This window comes from Panthera onca, chromosome B3 (assembly GCF_046562875.1).
Source record: "Panthera onca isolate mPanOnc1 chromosome B3, mPanOnc1 haplotype 2, whole genome shotgun sequence".
NCBI lineage: Eukaryota > Metazoa > Chordata > Mammalia > Carnivora > Felidae > Panthera > Panthera onca.
In genome coordinates, this window is record NC_138344.1 from 126658895 (window position 1) to 126685806 (window position 26912).

The window sequence follows — 26912 nt, forward strand, 5'->3', positions numbered from 1 at the left end:
ACCTGAGCCAAAGTTGGATGCCTAACCGACTGAGCCACCCAGGTGCCCCTGAAAGTAGTTTTTTAAATGCCAGGCCATAAAAGGGGTATAATTTTCCTTTCCTTCTCCTAAAACATGTTGAGGGCCTGCTATATACGAACTCTTTCTGAAAGATAAAAATTATGAAACTACTCACAAAATAAAGAGTGAAAGACAAGAATATGAAAACTCTGAATTGCAATTTATGCTCAGAGAGTGAGAACTTCCCTATGACTATAGAATATGGTACATATGTATCACCACATGATACAACCCCCTTGATTAAGAGATAGGAATTAAAGGTTTTGCCAGAAACATGGGAAACAATGAAGGAAGGATCTTAAGAACAAAAGCACTTCAGGTACAAGTTCAGCTACTTTTTCATTCAGTCATACTCTTTTGTTCACTATGGGTCTGTGTTGATTGCAATTTACTCAAAAATGCAGAGCGAGTAACACAGATAATCATTTGTACCTGCCAGTTAATCGTTTTTAACAAATATCCATCAACTACTCGCACTGTGCTGGGCATCTTACATATATTACTTCTTTTGAGTTATCTGAGAGCCTTTCAAGCTAAGTCTGATACTCTCTATATTATGCCTGAGGAAACAGAAGGCAAAGATTTTGAATGGGATTCACAAGTGACATAAGAGAGAAGACTGAAATCTGAATGATATGCTTCCAGATCCTAGCACTGTTTAACTATAACAGACACACTAAACAGACAGAATCTGTCCCTATTCCCTTATTCCTAAAAAGCATTAAATCTATCTTGGAGAGCAAGTGGGAGATCTGGAGAGAACATAATAGTAAAAAAATGAAAATTAAAACATAAAGGTAGACATCTGGCATTTAATGGTCATTAGTGGAAAAATTAGACAGTTGTGAATTATTTATCAACCACTAAGTTCTTGGTGCCCTTTCCCAAAATATAGCTATTTATTTCCATTTCAGACAACTGAAAATAGAAGATTAAGACTCAGTTCAGTATCTCACTCCACTATGAAATCTTGGGTTCTCTGCAAATTGAGCACAAATTAAGAGTTGGTTGAATTACTCACCCATAAAAAAGAATGAAATCTTGCCATTTGTGACAACATGGGCAGACCTAGAGGGCATTGTGCTAAGTAAAGTAAGTCAGACAGAGAAAGAAAAATACATATGATTTCACTTATATGTGGAATCTAAAAACCAAACAAACGAGCAAATAGAAAAAACAGAAACAGACTCATAAATACAGAGAACAAACTGGTGGTTTCCAGAGAAGACAGGGGAGAGGGGATGTGCATAACAGGTGAAGGGATTAAAAGGTACAAACTTCCAGTTATAAAATAAATAAGTCAGGAGGGTGAAAAATATAGCATGGAGACTATAATCAATAATACTATAATAACCTTGTATGGTGACAGATGGTAATTACACTTGAGCTGAGCATTTCATAAGGTATAGAATTGTTGAATCACCATGTTTTACATCTGAAACTAATATAGTATTGCATGTCAACTTCAATTGTACTTCAATTAAAGATAAAAGTTTAAAAAGAAAAATAAAAAAGACTTGGTTGAACTTCAAAAGGCAGTGGTGGGGAAGGGCTATCCAGATTTCAGGTAGAAGGTATAGAACAACAAAGACAGAGATAGTAAGTTGAATCCTTGTGATGAAAAGCTTCCAGTGGTAGGCTGTGGGGTTTATTCTTAAAAAAAAAAAATTATGTTTATTTATTTTTGAGAGAGAGAGAGAGCACGTGCACACGAGTGGGGGAAGAGGCAAAGAGAGAGGGAGACAGGATTCAAAGAGGACTCTGCATCGGCAGCAGAGAGCCCGATGCAGGGCCGAACTCATGAACTTCAAGATCATGACCTGAGCCGAAGTCAGATGCCTAACCGACTGAGCCACCCACCCCATGTGGTGTTTATTCTTAATTTACCAGGAAAGAGCAAAACATGGAAGACTTTAGAACTCTGTAAAACAACTAGGCATAAGGAAGATTAGTTTGGCAGTGGGAGACATATTTTGGATCACAGAGAAAATGGACGTAGGGGGATGAATAAGATGGTTATTCCAATATTTTAAGTAGTTGTTGGAGGAAGGTCCAAATGGCAGTACAGTGCTGAAGACAGAAGAAAATGGACAACATTTGCCATCCAGGCATTAGTGCACCTGACACATAATTTTGATACCACAGTGTAGCTAACTCTGTGCCATCGCTATGTGTATTTTAATGTTTTTTGTATCCAGTCATTGAATATAATCATTCTGAAAATAGTAAAGTACTCGTTCGTGTCGTCACATAGCTACAATATGTAACGGTATGACAAACACACAGGGTAGTTAATTTATGCTTTGCCAGAACCTGCCAACCACATGGAACAAGTTGCAAAACACATTTGAAAGTGCCATGTGGATGCTTTTGCAACTCAATATACATTTTTTACAAGGACAGTAGCTACTCGGACATGTAAGTCATCTAAGACATGTAAGTCTCTCCTAACATATGACTGCTTTTTCAAAAGAGATTAAATAAATACGTGTCTTTCCCGTATCTCTTTGCATTAAACTAACTCACGGAACATTGCTTTTTTGTCTGCTTTGAAGACACACTTTGCTAGAACTCTCTGTGCCACATCTGAACTCACTGCTCCATACACATATACCTTGGATACCCCTCTGTACTATAATTTAATTCCCTTTTAATCAAGGAATTCAAAGTCAGGAGACAATTGGGGTTTAATATGCAGATCCCAAGATGTAGTAACAGACCACATGGAAAACAGGGGATCCAGAAAGGAGGCATGTGGTGAGGAGAACACAAATATTTCTTGACTTCAAAGCAAAGACAAAGAATAAATAAGTCACTCTGTAGTCATCAACTACATATATTTATTACCTTTAAAAAAAGGCCAGAGGTACTAAAATATAAATGGAAGGGTCTATGTAGAAGTCTGACACTTTTCCTTCCCCTCAGAACTATGCAAAAATTCACTTACCCCAAGAACAAAATGTACGCTTTTCTTTTAATCTTTTTGTTTTAGTTAAATTAAACAAGAAAAACATGCTTGCTTTAACAAATTCAAATAATATGTAAGTGTATGTAGTAAAAAGTGTACGCCCTCCTCTGCCTTCTTCCCCTTAATGGTTCTGTGTTTATTATCCTTGGAGAATTTTTCTGTGCACATAAATATGCATCTTTATGTTCAGCTACAATTTCGTTTGGGTCTTTAAACAAATTGGGATCAGATTCTTCATTTTGTTCTGAGGCTTGCTATTTCATTTAACAATATGCAGTGGATATTTTTCTAAGTCAGAATCTAATTCGGTTATCGTAATGGCTGCACAGCTTTCCATTTGTGGATATTGTGTAATTCTTCTCTCTCTCTCAATTGTTTTCTTTTTTCTCCTACCACTAACAATGCTGCTGTGAGCATACTTGTACATATTTGTATATATGTGCTCAAGTATTTTGTAGAAAATAGATTCCTATGTGTTGTTCAACACTGTAAGCATTTTGTTCCCTTCAACATAATGAATGATAGAGTCATTTATACGCAAACGCACACACACACACATACACATAAACACACATTTACAGACATATTTTGCTTGTGTCTCCATAATTTCTGTCGACCAGAGAGAATATTTGAGGCAAATATTTGAGCATTTTATAACCAGAATGCTAAACATCATTAAGTATAATTTTTAGTAATGAAACATTTCTGCACCTTACGCTACCCCATCCTCTTAGCTCTAAGTATTCACTAAAATATTCAGATACTCTCTTCTTATTTTGTATCTTCACCTATAGCCATCTTTGCTTGTGGTCCAGCATCTTCCTCTACTTGGCACTTATCCACATGCTGGTGATGCTACTTTATTTTTTCTCTTTTCTTCTGGCAGTTTTTAGTATCTGCCTCTCTCTGCAGTAAAGAACAAAGCTACAATGGAAATGACAGCTTCCCTAGAAGCCATCTAAGTACCTTCCTACGCTCTGGATTTGTTTGTTCTTTTTAGAAGATCAGAGAACACAAAACATGGACTACATCTGACAAGATGCTGGGTTGAACTCATTTTTAGCAGATGTCATGCTATGCCTGACAGTTTCACAGCCGGAAGAGTGATTTGGGACAATGGAAGGGAGAATGGGACAGCATAGCAGTATTTAGTATTTTCTTTACAACTTCATTGACTTCTTTTTTAAGGAAATATTCTGAAGTATAATGGAGATTATTATCATTTTTAGTGAAAAAAAAAAAGCCACAGAGTTAAAGTGACATTAGTTTTATGAAAAGATAGCTAATTAATTTAGTAGTAAAGGGTGGAACAAATTGGGTCTCTGTGCCTATAATTATGGAAAGACCTAGAAATATAACAATTGGAAAAATAAAGGAAACTGCATCTTTATTGAGTAATTATACAGGAAGTTCTAAAGCCAGTGTAACTAAATAGAAAAGTACTGTATTCCTAGAAGTGGTATGAAAATCAGGGAAGCCCAGATTCTATAAAATCACCTTCTTTAAAGAAATACTTCTTTCTAAAGATAAAAATGCTTGGAATTTATATTGAGCATTTACTTTGAGGACTTATTTAATCTGGAAGCCCCCTACTTCTGTACATTACACAGCCCAGGAACAGTGACTGGTAATACGTAGGTGATGTGCACAGTCCAAGGCTGTTTGTTCATCACCAAATAGAAGTGAAAAGTCTATTTACACTGGATAGCAGTCACAGAAAAGAATCAACGATTGAATCAAATCAGTTGTCTCAGTGTGTAAGAGGTAAACAATGCCAAAATAAAAAGTGCATTCATTTCAGTTGATTGACACCAGTTGAAAATCAATGTGATGGGATCATTCGGGACTCCATGCTGTTCTGCATTATCTGAATTAGGTTTCTCTCCTGCAGCACCCACCAAGTCAGGCCAGGGACAGGTGAGAAGGTATTATTTCTACAGCCTACCTAAGTGCCTTTGAGGCCATAATCATTTTCAACTACTTAAGTTTTATTAGTCTGGGAATTCTACAATTCAGAAGTGAAATAGTACGTTGTGTATAGTTTGACATTTCATGGTAACAAAGTAGGTTGTAAAAGGGCAAGATATTCTTTCTTTCCTTGTATTTGCATCATCTCTCTATATCCCCAATGAAATGGGGTAAGATTGATTGTCCTCATTTCTGATTGATGCATAGGTATCATAAATTAGATGGTTGAGTGTTGCCCTCAGTATTGAAATTATGTCCATCTAAGTACGATTAATGCCTTTAACTTTCAACAACTTGAATTACTCCTGAAAGACACAATTTACCTAAAATAGCATCCGAAGAGCATCTGAAGAATGTCTTTTATTTAGAATTTGCCTACCAGACCGCTCATTAAGAATTTCCAGAAAACACCAGCTATGTTTTCAAGATAGGATGCCCAAACCAAGCTGTGATTCCGAAAAGCTATTTGACTAAAGTGAAATTTTATCTAATTAAATCCACATTGTAAATATATTGGCAAATTATTTACACCTCTCAATAGCTTTGGGAATGTTGCCAACATAACTAAGGTGGAAGGAAATCCTATTTTTTAAAAGTGACTGCTTCTTCCTGTACGGAATTTAGATACCATGGTTGTGAAATGCCTCATTGCGCTCTAGTTCTAGGGTGAAAGGAACTTAAGTGGTACCCTTTTTAAAATTTTTGGTTACATTTTTAACACAAAGGCACAAATTATTGCTCTTAAGTACTCTAGGTTCACTTAAGAGTTTAGGTCTTTAATAAAACCTGAACATCAGTTTCACTTTAGATCTTTTTCAGGGCCACTACTTGCCCATTTGGAACCTTTCTGTGAATTAAAGAAAGGTGCTGTTTGGAGTGGGCACAGGCTGAGTCCACGCCTCCAGGCCCTCGTTTTGGCATGTCATCCGGGCACTGTTTTGCAGCCACAATCTGCTCAACTGTACGTGGGAGACTTGTGTCTTCAAATGGTCTCTAATAGGATATTTGTCACAATTATTTCCCGTACATTCTTTGAAGCTTTTCTGGATCTCAAGCCTTAAACTATATCCAAACCACTCTGATCGCTTGCCAATGATGCTGCTTCATATTTTAGTGAAATAAATTATTTAAAGGTATCTGAATTCTATTTCTTCAACTTCTATATACTTCAAATACTTATTCATCCTCTTCTTGTCTCAGAGAAAGAAGTATCTCTCCTTCCATCTGGGATTAGCCTGTTCACTGCCCCACCTGTTCAGATGATTGACTACTCCAGTCTTCCCCTCTCGGTTTTCCATGGTCAAGCTTTCTTTCTCTCTGAATGGAATCCTACATTTTGGTTTGCATATGTTCTTAAACCTCCACTATCTAAACCACATGCCTTTACTTTTCCAATTCCTTCTACCAGGAAAGACCTTCACCATTTATATATATTCCTGAATCCTTCCTTCTTTTCAAGACCAGTGATAATGCCACTTACCCCAAAGAACTTTCCTTGGAAGAAGTACTTCTTCTTTTGAAGGTCCATAGAACTTCGTTTAAATCTTCCTTATGGTAGTCACCATTACATGACCTAGGAAAACTATCGCATGTGTATATGTTTTGTATGGCTAAAGAAAACGTGAGCATCTTGCAGACAAAACTCACCTATGCTTTAACTTTGAGTCCCTAACACAAAAAAACAGGATGTCATGTATATATTTAACACCAAATACATTTTATAAAAATTTTGTGGAAGGAAATTTCTATTTATTTGTATAATGATCCTCTCTCTTTTTAACATTTTAATTTCTTTGAAGATTTTTAATAGACCTAATTTTTTTAGAGGGATTTTGGGTTTGCTACAAAATTGACCATAAGTTAGACACAGCCCATATATTCCCTGACTTCACACATACATAGCCTCCCCCATTATCAACATCCCTTACAAATTTATTCAAATTGATGAATCTATGTTGGCACACCCTTATCCCTCAGAGTTCATAGTTACATTAGGGTTCACTCTTAGTGTTGTACATTCTGTGGGTTTAGACTAATATATATTAACATATTGTAGCATCCATTATTGTACTAATCAACTACTATAGTATAACAGAATAGTTTTGCTGCCCTAATGTTCATCTGTTCTCTGCCAATTCACCCATCCTTCCCTTCCCCCTAAGCTTGTGGCAACTACTGATCTTTTTACTGTCTCCATAGCGTTGCCTTTTCCAGAATGTCACTTAACTTTTTAGCCTTTGCAGATTCACTTCTTTCATCTAGCAATATTAATTGACGATTCCTCCATGTCTTTCCATGGCTTGATAGCTCATTTCATTTTAGCACTGAATAATACTCCATTGTATGGATGTACCAACGTCTGTGCCTCCGTTCACCTGCTAGAGGATACCTGAGTTGCTCACAGGTGTTGCCAATTATGAGTAAAGCTGCTATAAACTTCCATGTGAAGGGTTGTGTGGAGACATGCTTTCAACTTACTTGTGAAAATACCGGGGAGCAGGACTGCTGAATCCTATGGTAAGAGAATGGTTAATTCCGTGCGCATCACCGGACCGTCTTCCAAAGTGGCTGTTTCGTGTTTCATTCCCACCAGCAGTGCATGACGCTTCCTGTTGCTCCACATCCTTATCAGCATTTGGTGTTGCCGTTCTTTTGGGTTTTAGCCGTTCTCTGATAGATGTGTAGAGGATTTCATTGTGTGTGTGTGTTTTTTTAATTCACAATTCCCTAATGAGATATGTTGAACATTTTTCATATGCTTATTTATCAGCTGTGTATCTTTCATCAGGTGTCTGTTCAGAACTTTGGCCCATTTTTAAATCAAGTTGTTAATTTTCTTATTGTTGAGCTTTAGATATTCTTTGTATGTACTGGATACCAAAATCTATCTTTTGCAAATATTTTCTCTCAGTGGTCACCTGTTTTCTCATCCTTTTGAGGTTGTCTTTCACACAGCAAAGGTCTAGTTCTGATGAAGTCCAGCTTATCAATTATTTCTTTCAAGGAGCAAAACTTTGGTGTTCTATTTAAAAAGTCAGTGCCAGACCCATGGCCATCTAGGAATTCTGCATTATCTTCTAGGAGTTTTATAGCTTTGCATTTTTACATTTGGATCTATGATCCATTTGAATTATTTTTTTCACCATATATTTTTGAAAACACTTTTTAGGGGATGACTAGGCTTTACCATATTTATTTTAATTCTGCCTTCCTTTTTGAAAGAGAACTTTCCTAAATGTAGGATTCTTGGTAGATCATTTCTTATCACTTTGAGGATGTTATCATCCCATTTGACTCTTGCTTTTCTTACCACATTCTTTTTCCTCTCTTTACCAAATTTTCATAGATTTCCATGAATAGATATTTATTCATGTGTTATTTTCCTTTAGGATCATTCCCGGAGGCTTTATTTTTTGTTGTTATTATATTTTAAGTAATTTTCACCAGTGTTAGTCAGAAACGGGTCAGCAGAACTTCTCAGACTGTCATGCTAATCAGTCTTCTCTTGTGCTTCTCCTCTTTGCATACAAGGCCCTTCATTGTCAGGTGTTTTCAATTGTATATGAATATAGCTCTCAGAAATTTTAGCGTGAGATTCAATAATCACATGGGAAGTCCAGTGGTATTCTCTCCAGGCACTGGCAAATAAGAATATGCCTCTCTGAGTCTATAATCATTACTTTATCTTTTCTCAAATATTGTAAGTCCCTTCAAAAGGAAGATAGTTATGAAGAAAAAGTGCTACCGAACATACCCAAATATAAGAAAGTATTTATGTGTATTTATATACAATCTATGTGAATTAGTTGTAAATATATAAAGAGAGAGACAGAAAGAGAGAGGGAGAGAAAGAGAGAGAGAGAAAGAGAGCTCAGAAAAGAGATAGTAGAAGAATTTTCTTAAGATGTCTGTCAAATTTAGGTACTCTTTACCAAGTTGTGTATTTGGACGCTAGAAATAGGAAAACCGTATTTTCACAAACGTAAGTGAATTTGCAGTTCTTTATGTTGGTAAGATTGAGATTTCCCTTAATTGAAAATAGGAGCACGTTAGCTTTATTGCCAGCTCTGCTACTATATGGCCCCGTTAATTTGGAGAGGTAGCTTAATATTTACCTCCTTCCTTATGTGGGAAGTTATGTGAACGAAATCTGAATTACATACCGTACAGAGCCATTACATAGGACTAAAAGCAATAATGTAAACATACCATATAAATGCAAACTGTCGCACACGTCTTGTATTTAAACAGAATCCATACAAAGAGAAATTGGATCTTCATGGTTTCCATGTGTATTTATGAAGCAGCCACTATTCTAGGCAGACAAGTTTCAGCAGCGAAAAATCAGTCTTGTGGACTTTATCTTCCATTGGTAGAGACAGAAAAGAAACCAGTAAATCCATAACTGCAATGCAATTACACATTTACATAAGAAAATATACATTTTAATTCCATCCTAAGTTTTAAGTTAAAATGAGAGTCAAAATTCAAATTAACAAAATTCTGTAATAATGATTTCCATCTTGGAGAAATGCATGCATAAAGGGGTGCTTTATTACAAATGCAAATCTGAATATTACACTATTTTTGAGGTTCATAGTTTAATTGGACCGTTTTTATTTATATTGTTCTGGTCAAATAATGTGTTTTTCATACATACTTCCAGTCTACCTCTAATTCACAAATATTTATTAAGTTCCAACAAGGCTAAGACCATGTACGACATGAGGGAATGACTTCAGAGCCTGCCTAGAGGAAGCCCTGTCCCACAATGACAGATGGGATATTAAGCACCTCTCATAGCAGAGACTCTGTTAGAATTATACCAATGTAAAATGACAGGTGACAACTCCATAAAAAGGTTTTGATAAAAAACAAGATGGAGAGAATCTCAAATATGATGCACATTCACATAGGCAGAACCACGGGACAAATACAATTAAGGAGGTGAAATGTCAGAATGGTAATCTCTGTGGATGCTTATACATAGTATCATAGAAGTAAATGTTTATTTACTAAAAATGTTGAGCTCTTACTATGTGTCTATCATTCTACTTGGGCTCATGATTTGAGACGATTGGGCATGGGTTGTGCCTGCAGATTGCCTCCAGTCAATTAGGGAGAGGCAACCATGGAAATACAGAAGTATTTCCTACTGCTCTATTGATCAACAGTAGCGGAGTGTAGTATCTTGGAGGGAGCAGTCCCAAAGAAGAAGTTAATTCCGTACAGGAGGACAAGAAAAGGCTATAAAAAATATTTGGTGTTGGGGTGGCTGGCTGGCTCATTTGGTAGGATATGCAATTCTTGATCTTGGGTTCATGAGTTCAAGCCCCACATTGGGCATAGGGCCTACTTAAAAACAATTATTCAATGTTGAGTTGACTTTTGAAAGAGGAGATATTCATCAGAAAGATATGATGAGATGTGGGATGGTGACAGTGGTAGGGAGTGTTCAGAAAGTATTCCAGGCAAACTGTTAATTCCAAGATTAACACTTTGAGCATACATGCACAAATGGTTTAGTGCAGGAAGAATTTGCGAAACACTTTTTCTTTTGTGTTTATAAAGTTTCATGAGAATATGTTTTCATTATGCTGTCCTACAAAATGTTGCAATTATTATACTGTAATACCTGATTGGGTTTTTTTTCCTCAATATACAGATACAGAAGAGAGGACTATAGTCTTATATACAGGTATATTGAATAGGCTTTACTAAATATCTTTTTCAAATTTTTAAAAAACTGTAAGTGAAAATTCACACACCTTCTAGCACTGTTCATATTATCCAAAGAATTATGGGAAAATAGTTCAACGGTATCTAAGACATTGGAAGTTATTTGAAATTTCAGTTTTCCCTAATCTCAGGATGTTTTGTGTTATACAGTGCTAAAATATTATTGAAAGCTATTATAGGTCAGCATTGGAGAAAAGACGCACGGAACATAAATTCTAACACTAGGGATCTGTTTTGCATACTACAAGGTAGAAAAACAGAAAAACACAAAAGAAGATGTAAAAGTTATACAATATCTGGAGAATATCTTATTGATATTCTTTGGGCCATATCAAGCAAACTCCAAATTTTGCTCCAGAAAATCTCAACTCTGTATATTTCTGAGATACATACAAACTTCGATTTGATTCTCACTATTAAAAATAGAGGGGGGTGCCTGGGTGGCTCAGTCTGTTAAGCGTCCGACTTTGGCTCAGGTCATGATCTCGTGGTTCGGTTCGTGAGTTTGAACCCCACATCGGGCTCTGTGCTCACAGCTCGGACCCTGCTTCGGATTCTGTGTCTCCCTCTCTCTCTGTCCTTCCCATGCTTGCACTCTGTCTCTCTCTCTTTCTCTCTCTCTCTCTCTCTCTCTCAAAAGTAAATAAAAATTAAAAAAAAAATAAAAAATAAACTACACTTGACTACTCAACATCAAACTATTTTTATAGCCAGCTTGTTCATCAAAAACTGAAGAATCCTACATGTACCATGGATCTTTGTGTTGGCAAATAGATGAATATTTAGTTCTGAATTAGCCAAATAAAGCTTACCAAGCTTGCAAAATAACCTGTTATAAATGTGTGAGGGAATGGTTGTAAAATGTTCGGCCATTTCTTTTCCTAAATATATATTTTAAAAAGTACTCTTCCATATGTAAGAAATTGGATTGAAATAAAATTTATTCTCCATTCACAATTTGCTGAGCTACTAGAAAAGCATGCCTTTCTTCATTCAGAAAAATTAAGCCACACAAATTAAGTGCAGTCCACCTTCCAGTTCCAAAGGTATGGTGTGGGATGTGAGTAGGGCAGGAAGGAACCATGGAAAATGAAAGGGACTCTGGAGGCTCATGCCCAAAGAAGTTTTCAATCACACTTTAAATTTAAGTGTCTCAAATCAGGATTTAATTTACAGTTTAAGATTTAATAACATAGTCATTGCATGTTAATTAAACAGCAATGGATCATTTACCAACCTGTTTAATGAGGTGTAACAACTATTGCATATAAAACATACCGACATTATTATTACATTGCCATTAAACTTCAATAAATCTGTTTGAATAATTATTGGTATTTAAGTACTACAAAATCTCTAACATAACTAGGCATACCTATTTATATTCAATAAAACAGGAATTTTGTTGTAGGAATAATTAAATTCTCAGGACCACATTCCTACCTTTGTATGGCAAGAATTCCTATTGGCAACAGAACGAGTTGCAGCTCCAGTAAATGAAGTATTCAAGAGAAAAAAAAAATCAGCCCACACGAAAGGAACTGTCCTCATCATTAGTTTTAGAATCTCACCTTTCTGTAGGGGCGAAGCTCACCTTTAATTTAATTAATAAATATAATTGGAAGAGCAGTCCCTCCATTATTCTTTTGCCTGGAGGATCATAAATCCTTACACGACCTCCCTTTAGCTCACACAGGATAAATTGGAGAGGCCCGGTCTAAGCATGTGACCTGACCTAAGGTGAAGCAAAGCAGTAATTTTTATGTCGGGGGATTTGGTGAGCTAGCAAGGAGCAGAGGGCTCCACTGGCTGAAATAAACACAGGTAACGGAGCTGGCTTCATATATGTGAGGAGGGTATGATACCATCAAGAACTGATGTACTCTGAATAATAAAGTACCATGCTGTGCCACCAGCTACAACGTTAAAAGGCCTGTGGGCAGAGAGCAAAAAAGGGATTTAGAAAGACTGTGGGAATGGGGAGCTCTAAGTTGGGTAATCTTTAGTAGCAATGACTTGAAAAATTTGTGTTACTAATATCTAGTTTTTATTTAAAAGAAAAATTTAAGTCTATATTATTTGTTTTGAGAGAGTAAAAGGAAGAAGGAGCGAGGACGGGGCAGAGAGGAAAAGACAGAATCCCAAGTGCTGTCAGCACAGAGTCCAACACGAGGGTCCATCTCATGAACCATGAGATCATGACCTGAGCCGACATCAAGAATCAGATGCTTAACTAACTGAGCCACCCGAGTGCCCCACCAATATCTAACTTTTAGATGATAAATAATAAATATAGTGGTTTCCCATTTATCCAGGATTAAAAAAAATAAAAATAAAAAATAAAACAACTTGCTGTGATCCTCCAGAGAGTAAATAGATTATTGTGGTATCCAGCTTGAAGGTGACATTTTATGGAAAGCAGGCAGCACAGTACATCCTGGAGACTGGAGATGGAGATGGCATTAGCAAGTCAGTGGAAGCTTGATATTACCCATAAGGGAAAATGTAAACACCCAAAGTACACCACCAGTTGTGGATTGAGAGTTCAAACACTTTTGTGTCAATTTGAAGGGAAGGATGGCTTTGGGAAGCCTGAAGCCTTATGGAACACCTAATCTGACCCTTGAGCAACACGCATATTTGTTAATTTGCACAAAGATCAACAAAGGTGATGCATAAAATCTGTCATCAAATCAGAAAGCCACATATTGTGCAAAGAAAATAACAGAGAAAGAAATAAAACGGTCTGGGTCAGTAGAGAAATCAATGATTGGCAGGAGCTGGTGAGGGCGGAGGTATGAATAAGTAGAGCACAGAGGATCTTTAGGGTAGTGAAATTACTCTGTATGATACCTGGTAGATAAATGTCATTATACGTTTGACCAAACCCACAGAATGTGCAACAGTACAAGTGAATCCTAATGTGAACTTGAGACTTTGGTAATAATGATGTGTCTACGTAGGTTTATCAATTGTAGTGAATGTACCCTTCCGGTGGGGCAAGGTGGGAGTGAAGGGGGTTGTGTGCGTGGAGGGGAGAGATGGTATATGGGCTCTATCTGTACCTGGTGCTCAGTTTTGCTGTGGATCTAAAAATAAAATCTATTGTTTTAAAAAAAAGATCAGAATCTATTTAAGTGCTAGTTGAGTACAATAGAAATTTCATGGAAAGGAAATTTTAAAAATGGGAAAATCAGTGAAGACGATGATGGCTTCAGAGAGTAGAAATGTGAATTATGCTCTAAAGAGCAGAAGTTGAGTAAGGAGAAGTGAGGAGACGAGGTACTTCAAGAAAGAGAAAGCTTGAGAGAATGTAAGATGATATGTGGAAACACGTCTTAGTATAATAGAAAATTACACCAATTAGAAAATGGGATTTTTTTTTAACACGTAAAAACCAAGCGTTCTGATTTGGAGAACTGCAACTGGGTTATTATTAAATATATTGTTATTGAGCTAAAAGGGTTCAGATTTGCTATTATAAAAAAAGCATTAGGCCACTGACGGATTTTTAAAAAAAATTTTTTAAAGTTTATTTACTTTTGAAGGAGAGACAGACAGAGTGTGAGTCAGGGGGGAGGCGGCAGAGAGAAAGGGAGACACAGAACCCGAAGCAGGCTCCAGGCTCTGAGCTGTCAGCACAGAGCCCGACGCGGGGCTCGAACCCAAAAACCACAAAATCATGACCCAAGCAGAAGTCGGACGCTCAACCGACGGAGCCACCCAGGCACCCCCCAACTGACGGATTTTGACACAAGAAACGCCATGCCAATAAATGACTTCCTATCCAAAGAACATCATTGTTCTTTATCAAAGCGAGGGTTATGATTCATGGAGACTCCAACAGTAATGTAAGTAAATTATTATATCATCTTCACTTCCTTTGTATGGCTCATTAGTTTCTGCAAACAGGTCAATATATGTCTTACCTCTGACTTGCTTATGCAGAATCCCTGTCATAGAATGTCCTTGCTACTTTGCAAACTTCATAATAACTTACTTGTCATTCGAAAGCAGATGTGTATTGTCTTTCTTGGGAAACTTTCGATGCTTTAGCAGCTCCTTGGTAGAATGAACCACTTCTCTTTTAAACTCCCTAGAATTCTGCACCTGTTACTCTCATGGCACCAGCAAATGCTATTGCATGCCACTGTTTTCATTTTCTTTCTATGTTTTGGCTAAAGACATTTGGTAACACATCCATATTTTATTCATTTATTATTATGTTTTTAATTCCAGCGTTATTGAGATATAATTGACATGTTGCATAAGTTTAAGTTGTACAACTGTGTTGGTTTGATACACTTATTTATTGCAAAATGATTACCACCATAGCATTAGCTAACACCTGTATCATGTTACATACTCATCATTTCTTTTTTATGATGTGAACATTTAAGATGTACCCTCTTAACAACTTTCAAGTATCTAATACACGTTACTAACTGTAGTCACCATTCTGTGCATTAGATCCTTAGAACTTAATTATCTTATAATTGAAAGTTTGTATTCTTTGACTAACATCTCTCTATTTCCCCAACACCCCAGCTCCTGGTAAACACCATTCTAGTCTCTTTCTATGAGTTTGACTTTCTTATTTCCCACCTGTAAGTGATATCATGCAATGTTGTTCTTTTGTCTGATTCATTTCACTTAGCATCATGCTCTCAAGGTCCATCCATGTTGTTGCCAACAGCAGAATGTCCTTTCTTATGGCTAAATACATACCACATCTTCTTTGTCCATTCATCCCCACTGAGGAACGCTTAGGGTGTTCCATATCTTGACTATCGTGAATAATGCTGCAATGAATATAAGTGTGCAGCTATTATCACCTCACACCTCTTAGGATGTGTCATCTCTTAGGATGACTATCATCAAAAAAACAAGAAGTAATGAGTGTTAGAATTGATGTGAAGAAAAGGAGACCCTTTAGCATTTTTAAAAGGAATGTAACTGGTGCAGCCGCTATGGAAAACAGGATGGAGTTTCTTCAAAAATTAAATTAAGAACAGAACTACCATATGATCCACCAAACCCACTTTGGGGTGTAGATCCAAAGAAAATGAAAACACGATCTACTATTGTATTTTGAATCCTTTTATTGGACCTTTAGCTGCACAGAAGTTGGTTACTCATAATCCTTGGTTTGTGACACACCTTCAGCTTCTCATTCATCTTGTTCTCTTGAGTCTTTAGCAGAGAATTGGAATGTAATACATAGAGCATGTATTCAATGGATTTATGCTCTCTAAATGAATGCATACTGTTTCAGGTAGAATTGTGTTACCCCCCAGTGTTACTCCCATGAAGATTTTACTTTTTTGTGCTAAAGGGAATTATCTTGTTGGATCTAATCTAATCACCCAAGCCCTATAAAGGCAGAATGCTCTACTGCTGGTTGCGGAAGAGGAAGTAAGGGAAAATTCCAAGAGTGAGAAGGACTTGGGTACTTGGTTTCTGGTTTGAAGATGAGCGAAGGTACATAAGAATATGGATGGCCTCTAGGGGAAGAGAGAGGTCCACTGCTGGCAGCCAGCAAGGCAATGGTGACCTCAGATGCCTACTACAAGGAAAAAGATTCTGTCGAAAACTTGAATGAGCTTGGTGAATTGTTCTCCAGAACCATAGTATCAGAACCCAACCTGGAGGACATCTCAATTTTAGCCCTCTAAGAACCTCAGAAGAGAAGCCAGCCAATCCCACACAGCATTCTGAGCTGTCCCAACTGTGAAAGAATGAATGGGTATTGTTTTAAAGCTGCTATGTTTGTGGTAATTTGTTACACAGCAATAGAAAACTAATACACACCAAAAAAATTATCTTTTCCTTTTATGTTTATAACAATGTCATAAGTAATACATTATGAGAATATTAGTAATACTTTTGATATCAATAAACAGGATAGCTGTTAATCTGACCTATGAAGAGCTATATTTTCCATGACTGTAAGAATTAATTTCTAATTTATGGACAGTGACAAATGTCAAATTAGTTATTTTCTTGCTCCAAGAGTGATATTAGCAGAGGACAACATTATCCTGGTTCAAACTGGGCTATTTGTACCCTTCCAAAATAGGAGACACTTCTTTCCTAACAGGGAATGGACTTTGCAGCACTGACATGTGCCAAACTAGAGAAATAAGTCAGGACAGAGGGTCTTCTGTATCAGGCATCAGAAGTCAGATCAAATGTGAGTCACCAAAAGTAAGGGTTTTAAGAAAACTTTTTGATCTGTCTGTCCCAGATATCCCCAAAAGTCAAACACTGAGACTGTATTAAGCTCAAAGTTTGCATCGAGCCTAGTTAGAACAGGCAATGGAAATATCTGTTAGGAGTTTGGGAATATAGGAACCACAGGAGTGTCTAACCAAATGAATAGAGAAGAAGAAAACATTACAGGAATTTTAAAGATGGGGGTTATTACAGGACAGAGAACAATGGGAGAGATGGATTTTCATATTGTACAGAGTAGTTTTCTTATCTGTTTTGAGGAGATACAGACCACCATGCACAGAGGGCCGTATGCATTGAACCATCAAACATCCTAAGTACTAGAAAGGCAGTTTGGGGGAGTGCCATCTGTCTCTGAGAGGTCAGCCAAAGACACTCTTAGATGATATAGAGGCTTGGCATGGAAGCAAACCCCGAAGGAGGGAAATACTCCCTCAGCCACAATAATGCCAGTATTGTTTTTACAAACACACACACACACACACACACGGTGAGGTAGGGGAAGAAAGAAACTAGGAATGCTAATTAGAATCAGCGACTTTCCTCATGGAAGAACTTTGTGTTTTCAAAAACAATAGATAAAATAAAATACAAAGTTTGTGTTTTCTGTGGAAGAAAATCTATACTTATTGCGTTGAGGTGTTGGTCTACTTAGGAGGAAAGGAGTCCTTGTTATACTTGGTGGATAAAGTTAACTGGATTTTGAGCTCTCATTCCCTATTTCACAAGACTGGAATCCAACCTTTTCCCAAGCAAAACCAGTACTTGGTTTAGAAAAAGCTCTAATAAAACCTGGCTAAAGCAAAGACAGCTAAGTGTACAAAATAAAAAGTGTAAGAATGTCAAGACTCCTTTCTCACGTGGGGTGAATTGATGTCTCACAAAGGAGGAGGATGGGGACATCAAATCAGAAGGTGGGAGCATTGCTCAAAAGAGGAATTATGAGAGAATTCAAATGTCATTCATTATGATTGTAGCAAGTATACACTCTGAAGAGTTACTCTGCTCTACACACAGCTGAATGGCAGGTAGCATTTACAAAGAGAAAAGTTTAACAACCAAAGCCAGGCTTAAAAAGATTTCTATTTCCAAGGACAAGGAATCCAAAGAGATGAATGGAGCTGCAGAGAATGGCAGCTGGGAGTTAGCTCTTGAGGAATAACAGGAATGAAAATTGCTAAACGAAGGTGGAAACTAGTTTCCACTAAGCCCTATAGGAACTTTGTGCAAATTAGGAAAAGTTTCTCTCCTTAGATGTAAGTTTGGTTGGGGGTCAGGGGTTGGTAGGGTATTTTACAAGGGAAGAAAAAAGTCCTTTTCTCTGAGTAGTTGTAAGGCTTGAGATGTTTGTTCCAAACACAAAATTCACAACCATGCAGTGTTCACAACGGCCCTGGCTGGGGAAAAATGCATTATAGCATTCCTCTTGGGGCTGAGGTTCATGTGGAAACACAGGCTTAATGAATAGGAGGACAAAAACACAACATATTAATCAAGACTTGAGCAAAGCTACTTGCTGATATGGACTGGTACTTTGAGATTTCTGATATCAGCATGGAGGCAGTAGCCACAACCTGTTGTTATAAGAGTTAGTTCTACAGAGGAGACCCAGCAGCAACATCCAAACAACCATCAAATCACTAGGCAAGGAGCGGTAAACCAGAGGAAGAAAGTAATCAAAAGTGAAAACAAATAGACCTAGACAGATTAATAAAACATATTCGTAAATTCTATAAATTGCTGACAGTAAAAAATAAAAGAAAATAAAGACTTTTATGTGTGGTTTAAAATAACGATGAAGTTAAAAATCGAGCCAGGAATACCACAGTAGTGGAGGAGGAGTGACGAGTAGTTACCTACTGCTTGCTAAGTTCCTTGTGGGCTGGAAACTTAAGCACAACCATTGGAAGAGTTGTGAATGTAATCTGAAGCTTCCCAACTAGAAGAGGAAAAGAAAAGGGAAGATAGAAAACCTCCTCTATTTAAGTGCTGACCAAGTGAAGGGTGGAAAGAATGGGAAGATAGTGAACGATAGGATCATTATTTCAATCAGTTTTAAGAGATCTTTACCGTGCTAGAATATGACCCCCATATCTCAGTAACTTACATTAAAAGTGTGTTTTTTGCTGCCACTAAATGTCTACCATGGGTTGGCCTTAGTTTGGGTCCATAAAATCTTCACTCTGTGACTCAGGCTGATGATGGAGGAGCTCCTATCTGGGAATCTCTTGTGATAGGGAAGGATGAGCTCATGGCAAATCGCAGTCTGGCCCACAGTACTTTTGTTCAGAGGTGACAGTTACTTTCACTCAAATTTCATGGGCAGATCAAGTTATTTGGTAAAAGTGACATTAGTGGAACTAGAAGGCATAATCTTGCAAGGAGGGGCACCTTGGTGAGGGGGCACTGCGGGAAAAGGCAGCAATGATTTAAAAATGATTACATTGGTCAAGCAGAAACATACAATATGACATTGTAAATGAGACAACATAGATTGATAAACACAGTAAAATAAACAGGTAAAAATAATCCATTAAAAGAGGGTGTTTAAAACTTTTGTTAAAATAGTGAAATAATAGGCTGCTTTAAACATTCTTAAGACAAAAGCAGATAGAAAGTCTAAAAACCAGGTTAACTGAAAAACATATGCCAAGAAATTACCAACTGAAAGCTGCTATAGTAGAAGAAGACAGATAAAAAATAATATAAATCAATATGCTGTAATATAAATCGAGTCACCAAAGAAAAAATTCACCAACAAAATATAAAAAGCACCAACTTTTTGCATCTAAGAGCACTGCTTCATAATTGTAATTTGAAAATTCAAAGCAATAAGTAGAAACCAACAAAAACTGCAAACATAAGAGATTTTAATTTGTCTCTCTTGGAAGCTGATGCCTACAACAAAATTTGGTAAGAATATACTAAATTTGAAAAGTAAAATTAAAAAGATATCCCCACACCCATAAAGATAGATATATGGTGAGAGAGGTAGACGGATAGATCTAATAGATTTACATAATCTCCACCTAACCAATTAGATTATACATTCAATTAAAGGACACATTGAATTTACAAACATTGCCCTCAAACTAAATCAAAGAGTAAATTCAAATAAATTTCAAAGAACATTTTAACAATATATTATGATCTGACCTCAATGCAATTAAATTAAGCAACAAATGTTAAAGGATCATAAATCTATCTCTATCTATAAATAAGTAGATAAATTAAATATATTTAGAATTGGAAGCAAATAAAATAATTACATAGCAGAAGGAGAAGGATGAATGAAGTTATCCTTTGGGGCAAAATATCTAAAGAGAAAATACACAAAAGTGGACAAAGTTTCCAAAAATGAGGTCTCTTCGTTTGTCAAAGAGCCCTACGGTACCAAATGTTACAGAGTAACAGGGAAAGGAAGCCTTCATACATAGGTAATGAGACTTTAATGTAGTACAACCACTTTGGAGAACAAATGGAACCATGCGTGGCAAAGCTGAGGGCATACACACCTGGCAGTCGAGTTAGACAGCCCTCAGAAGCTCTTGCACAAGTGTCCAGGGCACCTCTGAAAGTAGGTTCATTTTAGTATTACTTGAAATAGTAAAAAATTCACAAAAGCCAGAATATCTACTAAGGAATTCATAGGTATTACAAAATGTTCATGAAATTCAACTCTAATCAGTAGTTGAAATTAATGAACCAGAGCTGTATGAATCAAATGTATGAAATTATGAAACAATTTACAATTAAAATAAACAAGTTGTGGAATGATAACCACTACAGTACGGGAAGATTTATAAAAATGTTTAAAACATGCAAACAATCTTGGTGATTGTACATATGCATTCTTGGATTACAGCACCACAAATTAAGAATAGCAGTTAACATTTTTCAGGAGTAGGCTGGGGAATGTGCTTAGGGAATTATACTAAGAGGGTTGGAACTATATTTCTTAGACCTTATTTCTCTAAATAAATAAATAACATAAAATGAAAATATTTGAAGCAAATATAGCAACATTAAGATTTATGAAACGGATGGAAGGTGTATAGTTATTTGTCATCTTAGTCTCTTGGATTTTCTGTAGGAGTGAAATATTTTATGACTAAGGTAGAAAGAAATGTCTAAAGACTGGATGTCAGAAAGAGACAAAGAAACGGATTCAGGATCACCTTCTAGATCCTACAGCCATAATGGTTGAAGGTTGCCTGGCACTTCCTTCCTCTGTGGCCTGCTAGGTGGTAGAAATGATCTATCAACTGATAATTTAACAAACGAGAAAGTTCTGACTGTATTCCCTGCCATTATATATAGGAATGGCTTCTTTTCCAGAAAAGGAAGAAGGAACACTTGCAAAGCTTAAAAATAGAAGTTCAAAAATCTGATTCGATGTTAAATAAAAGGAAGTTTTACATTTTTTGTTTTTGTTTATTATTGTTTACGACTTCAGGACTCTTCATAAGCTTAATTAGGAGAGAGTTGACTATTTCATCAATTCCTCAGATAAGCACACATCTGTGTGTAAAGAACAATTATACAGTTAAATATCTGGACAGAAGATGCTCATTTGTTTCACTAGGTAAATGACTTGGCAAAATATATGGGTAATCTTTACCATCCCACCAGCTAGTAAGTAAAAAATGCCTAAACAACTGGCGATCTCTGCTGTTTGGAGTTAGCTATAGGAAAAATACCTTGGACAAAAGTAATAAGTTCTTATTACCTCCCTTCAATGACTCCTCTTTATGGATTCTGATTATTAAGGCCTAGAGAGGCTTGACCAGAGGAGACTGGCATCTTATTTGGTAGTTTGTGTTTCTAAAATCACACAAAGAACAAAAGAATACAATAGAAAGTAGAGATTTAATATCCATGGGTATAAAGAAAGCGTGTGATTACCACAGCTAATAAATAAGTATAGATTGTAACTCTGTTAATAATTTATTGTTTTTATTTATTTTTTAAACATATTTCACGTTTATTTATTTGGAGAGAGAGAGAGACAGACAGAGTGTGAGCAGGGGAAGGGCAGAGAGAGAGGGAGACACAGAATCCAAAGCAGGCTCCAGGCTCTGAGCTGTCAGCACAGAGCCTGACACAGGGCTTGAACCCACAAACTGTGAGATTGTGACCTGAGCCGAAGTCGGATGCCTAACCGACTGAGCCACCCAGGTACCCCTGATAATTTATTGTTTTTAAACCAGAGTAGTGTCTATTGACTGGTCATTGTTTTAATAATCATCTTAAAGAAAAACATACCTCTTCATGATAATCACTTATTTTAACTATGCAAAAAATGTATTTTCATATATATATTGTTTTAGCAAACTGTACCTATTTAATAAAATATATATTATATATGTATTTATATATCAATAAACTATACCTGAAACTATCAAAAACATATCAAATAAGAATTATCAGTAAACTATCAATAAACATACCAGAAACTACCAATAAACATGCCATATAAGAACTTAAACACTGTGCAGAAATATAATGTATCATGTTTATTGTTTGCTAGGGAGATTAAATTATCACCTTAAATTTTATAGCTCATTTATATATTAATTATAAAGAATAATTATGTAAATGAGATTTTCTGACCATGTTAAAAATGTGTATTTGAATACATGAAAATACTTTTTTTTAAGTTTATTTATTTTGAGAGAGACAGAGACTGTGCAAGTGGGGGAGAGGCAGAGAGAGAAACAGAATCCCAAGCAGGCTCTGTGCAGTCAACACAGAGCCCAACCTGGGCTTGAACTCACGAACCATGAAATCATGACCTGAACTGAAACCAAGGGTCGGATGCTTAACCGACTGAGCCACCTAGGTGTCCTGAAATATATATATTTGAGTTTTAGCCTGCATCTTCCTACAGGAAACTCAGTTCTACATATTTCTACAATAAAAGTAATATTTAAGTAAAATCATAAGAAATGTTTTTTGTTTTTGTTTTTGTTTTCTGTTTTGAGAGGGATAAAGAGTAAGCAGGGGAGGGGCAGAGAGAGAGGGAGAGAGAGAGACTCAAGTAAGTTCCGCACTGTCAGTGCAGAGCCCCACATGGGGCTCAAACCCATGAACCTTGAGATCATGACCTGAGCTGAAAGCAAGAGTCGGATGCTTAACCGACTGAGCCACCCATGCACCCCAAATCATAAGAAATATTAAACATATGTATCGTCTCTCATGATAATACATGCTCATGTTTACTGTATATGCAAATAAAACAGCAAAAAAGACTCGAGTTAATTTTAAAACAGTATTTTTGTAGAAAATCTTAACACTCATTCTTTAAGAAGCTTCTTTTGAGAATGTTTCACTTTGTGGACTCAGGAAGAAATGATTTCCAACAGTATACAGCAGGTACTTAGAACAATAAAGGTAACGGAGACTGGACACACATATTCTTTGTGAAAATGTGTGGAAGGTAAGCATTTTCAATCTTCTCACTTATGATAAGTAGCAGCCAGAAATGTCTTTTTGGACAGTGCTTTAGAGTGTTGTCAACTCAGGGCAGATGGAAGTAAATGTCTGGAATTCTTTAATATCCCCAAGTCGCATGGCACCAACCCTTGGCATGCTAATACTTCCTGCATTTTCTCCTGGCTCTGCTCTTACCCAGGTGGAGGTTAGTATTCCGCACGTGCTCTGCCTCTACTGCTGCTCAATGCTTACACTTAGAAATTCCTGGGTTTATCATCATTTATTAATTGCTTAATCAATAAGCTCTGTAAATGGTGACCATAATTATCCCAGAAGGTCACTGAAATAAAGGAGAGTGAGGTCCCAGGGCGATAAGGCCCAGGCTCAAATCCATTTATCTGCATCTACATGACAAGATGCTATTTTTTATTTCTGCCTTGAATTTCAAATTAACAGTCAGCTGCAAAGATTCTGTTGAAGAATGAATCCATAATAAAGGGATTTACTTCTTTTGCCTTGGAGTTGTTTCTTTGCTGCCACTGATACTGATTAATGGGACATGTACACCTTAAAGGAACACAGCTACTCTTTGACTATCGTCTCTCTAGAGTATGTTAGGATCATGTTAATGTCTTGCATTTCTCAATGCTCAAGAGTCAATCAAGTGTTTTAGAAACTATGTGTTTTATATAAAGTCAGGAAAGCAGAATAGAAATGTATGCAGCGTGTTCTCACTTTTGGAAAAAAGAACTCCATGTACTCTGTTTTTAACTCTGCTTCTGGCTATAGAAAATATAGTTTCTGAAACACTTAATTCATTTTTGAATGTTGAAAAATACAAGATAGATAAATAGATTAATGGATTATAGAGATAGATATCCAAATGTATTGCTTATATTCTAAAAATATGTAGAGGAGTCATTCATTTTCATCACTACTTGCTTGTGCTGTTTCATTTTGTTCATTTTAGTTAGCTTTTTTGTTGTATGATTTACATACAATAAATGCATGAATTTCAGTGTACAGTTCTATGACTTTTGCCAATCTATCATAATCTGAATTATGATATACAGCTACACCATTCAATTTAGTAGCAAACAGACACGTGGTAAATTTGAGTACTGGAAACACTAATGTCACATAGAGAATAACATTTTGGGTGTATCCGGTTAGGTGGAACCTATGTAATCAAATTTAGTTACACTTTTTTCTTAGTACCTTTTTATTTATGTTTTTAATGTTTATTTATTTTTCAGAGAGAGAGAGGGAGAGAGACAAAGAGACAGAGTGCAAGCAGGGGAGAAGCAGAGAGAAAGGGAGACACAGAATCCAAAGTAGGCTCCAGGCTCTGGGCAATCAGCACAGAGCCTGATGTGGGGCTCGAACTCATGAACAGTGAGATCATGACCTGAGCCGAAGTCGGACACTCAACCAACTGAGCCACCCAGGCACCCCTGTTACTACCTTTTTAAATATGGTTACTAGAATTTTAAAAATTACATATTTTATTCCCATAATACAGGGTAGATATAGAACAATTTCATCAACATAGAAAGTTTCCTCACATCCCCTTTCATTGAATCTTCCTGCCGCACCCTCACATCCTGACAGCTACAAATCTATGTCTGTATCTAGGTTTGACTTTTCTACAATTTTTATATTAGCAGGTGTGTGTATGCATTCTTGTAATTGTATATAAGTAGCTCTGTGCACATGTGGTCTTTATTGGCATGTTATGTAGTCTGCATATGCCTCTTACTTTGCAGAATGCTTGGATGCTACACTCATATTGCTATATCAGTAGTTCATTCTTTAATACTGAGTAGTACTCCTTGGTAGTATTCCTTTTTATTGCTTAGTAGTATGGATACACTTCCATGTGTTTGTCCACTCACAAGTCCATGATCTTTGAGTTTGGGCCAGTGTGAACAAAGCTGCTATCAACATTTGAGTACAAGTCTGTGTGGACATACATCATCATGGAGTTTGGATGAATACCTAGGAATGAAGCACCTAAGTCATATAGAAAGGCTAAGAAACAGTCAAATAATTTTCCAATGTTTCTGTACCATTTTACATCCTATCACCCATGTGTGAGAGTTCTAGTAGCTACCACGATTGTCTACATATGCTATTGCCAGTCTTTTCAATTTGATGAGGTCTGGTGAATGTATAATAATATCTGTGTGGAAATTAGTTTTCATTTCCCAAATGAGAAACAGATCTCTTCTCATATGATTACTTAGAATTTATGTATCTTATTTTCTGGAATGAATATATATTTTTTAAAATTTTAATGTTTATTTATTTTTGCGATAGAAACAGAGTGTGAGCCGGGGAGGGGCAGAAAGGGAGGTAGACACAGAATCCAAAGCAGGCTCCAGGCTCTGAGCTGTCAGCACAGAGCCTGACGCAGGGCTCGAACCCACAAACTGAGAGACCATGACCTGAGCTGAAGTCAGATGCTCGACCAACTGAGCCATCCAGGCGCCCCTGTAATGAATATTTTTTGTTCATTTTTTTAGAGCTAGAAAAAATTTTCATCTAGAAAGACTCCTTTATCAGACTTATTTTGTGAATAGTTTCTATCATCTGATTTGCCTCTTCATTTTCTTAACATTATCCTTGAAAGTGCCAAAGTTTTTATTTTCATGAATTCAATCTGTCTTTTTAAGAAGTTTATGGCTTATAATTTTATTATTCTAAGAAAACAAATATTTTCTTCTGTGATCTAATCAAGACCTTTTCCAATTTGGACTTAATATATATTTTTGAAAAAAAATCAATTGATTGTGTATACGTGGGTCAATTTCTAATCATCTTTGTGCTTTAACCTTTTTTTTTTTTTTTTTTTGCTTTTTAAAAAGTGACTGAGGGACACACGGGTGGCTCAGTTGGTTAAGCATCAGACTTCAGCTCATGTCATGATGTCATGATTTATGAGTTTGAGCCCGGCATCTGACTCTGTTGTTGACAGCTCAGAGCCTGGAACCTGCTTCAGATTCTGTGTCTCCCTCTCTCTCTGCCCCTGCCCTGCTAATGGTCTCTCTTTCTCTGTCTCTCAAAAATAAACAAACATTAAAAAAATTAAAAAATAAATCGATAAAAAGTGACTCAGATTTACGTTGTAGTTATGAAACGCTCATGCCCTAAGAATATTAGCTGTATTATTTACCCCAAAATCCTCAAGTTGATTTTATGTCTTACTTTCAAAAAAAGATACAGTGTATTTTTCTATGGCAGAGGTGATGGAGTAAAATGTGGACTGGGAATGAGTTTAGGTGAGCCAAGGAAAAGTGAACAGTAAATGTCTCAAGCACTATGATGACATCGCTGAAGAGGTTGTGAACCAAAAATAGAAATCTGGCTGATCATTTGGGAGAACAAATGTGGAAGGCTGAATGAGAGTACCTAAGCAGAAGTTCAGGAAAAATAAATAAAAGGCTTAATAGGGACAAATAACGTAGTCCAAGAAATAGGTTTAAAATTATTGCTTTTAAGGGGTACC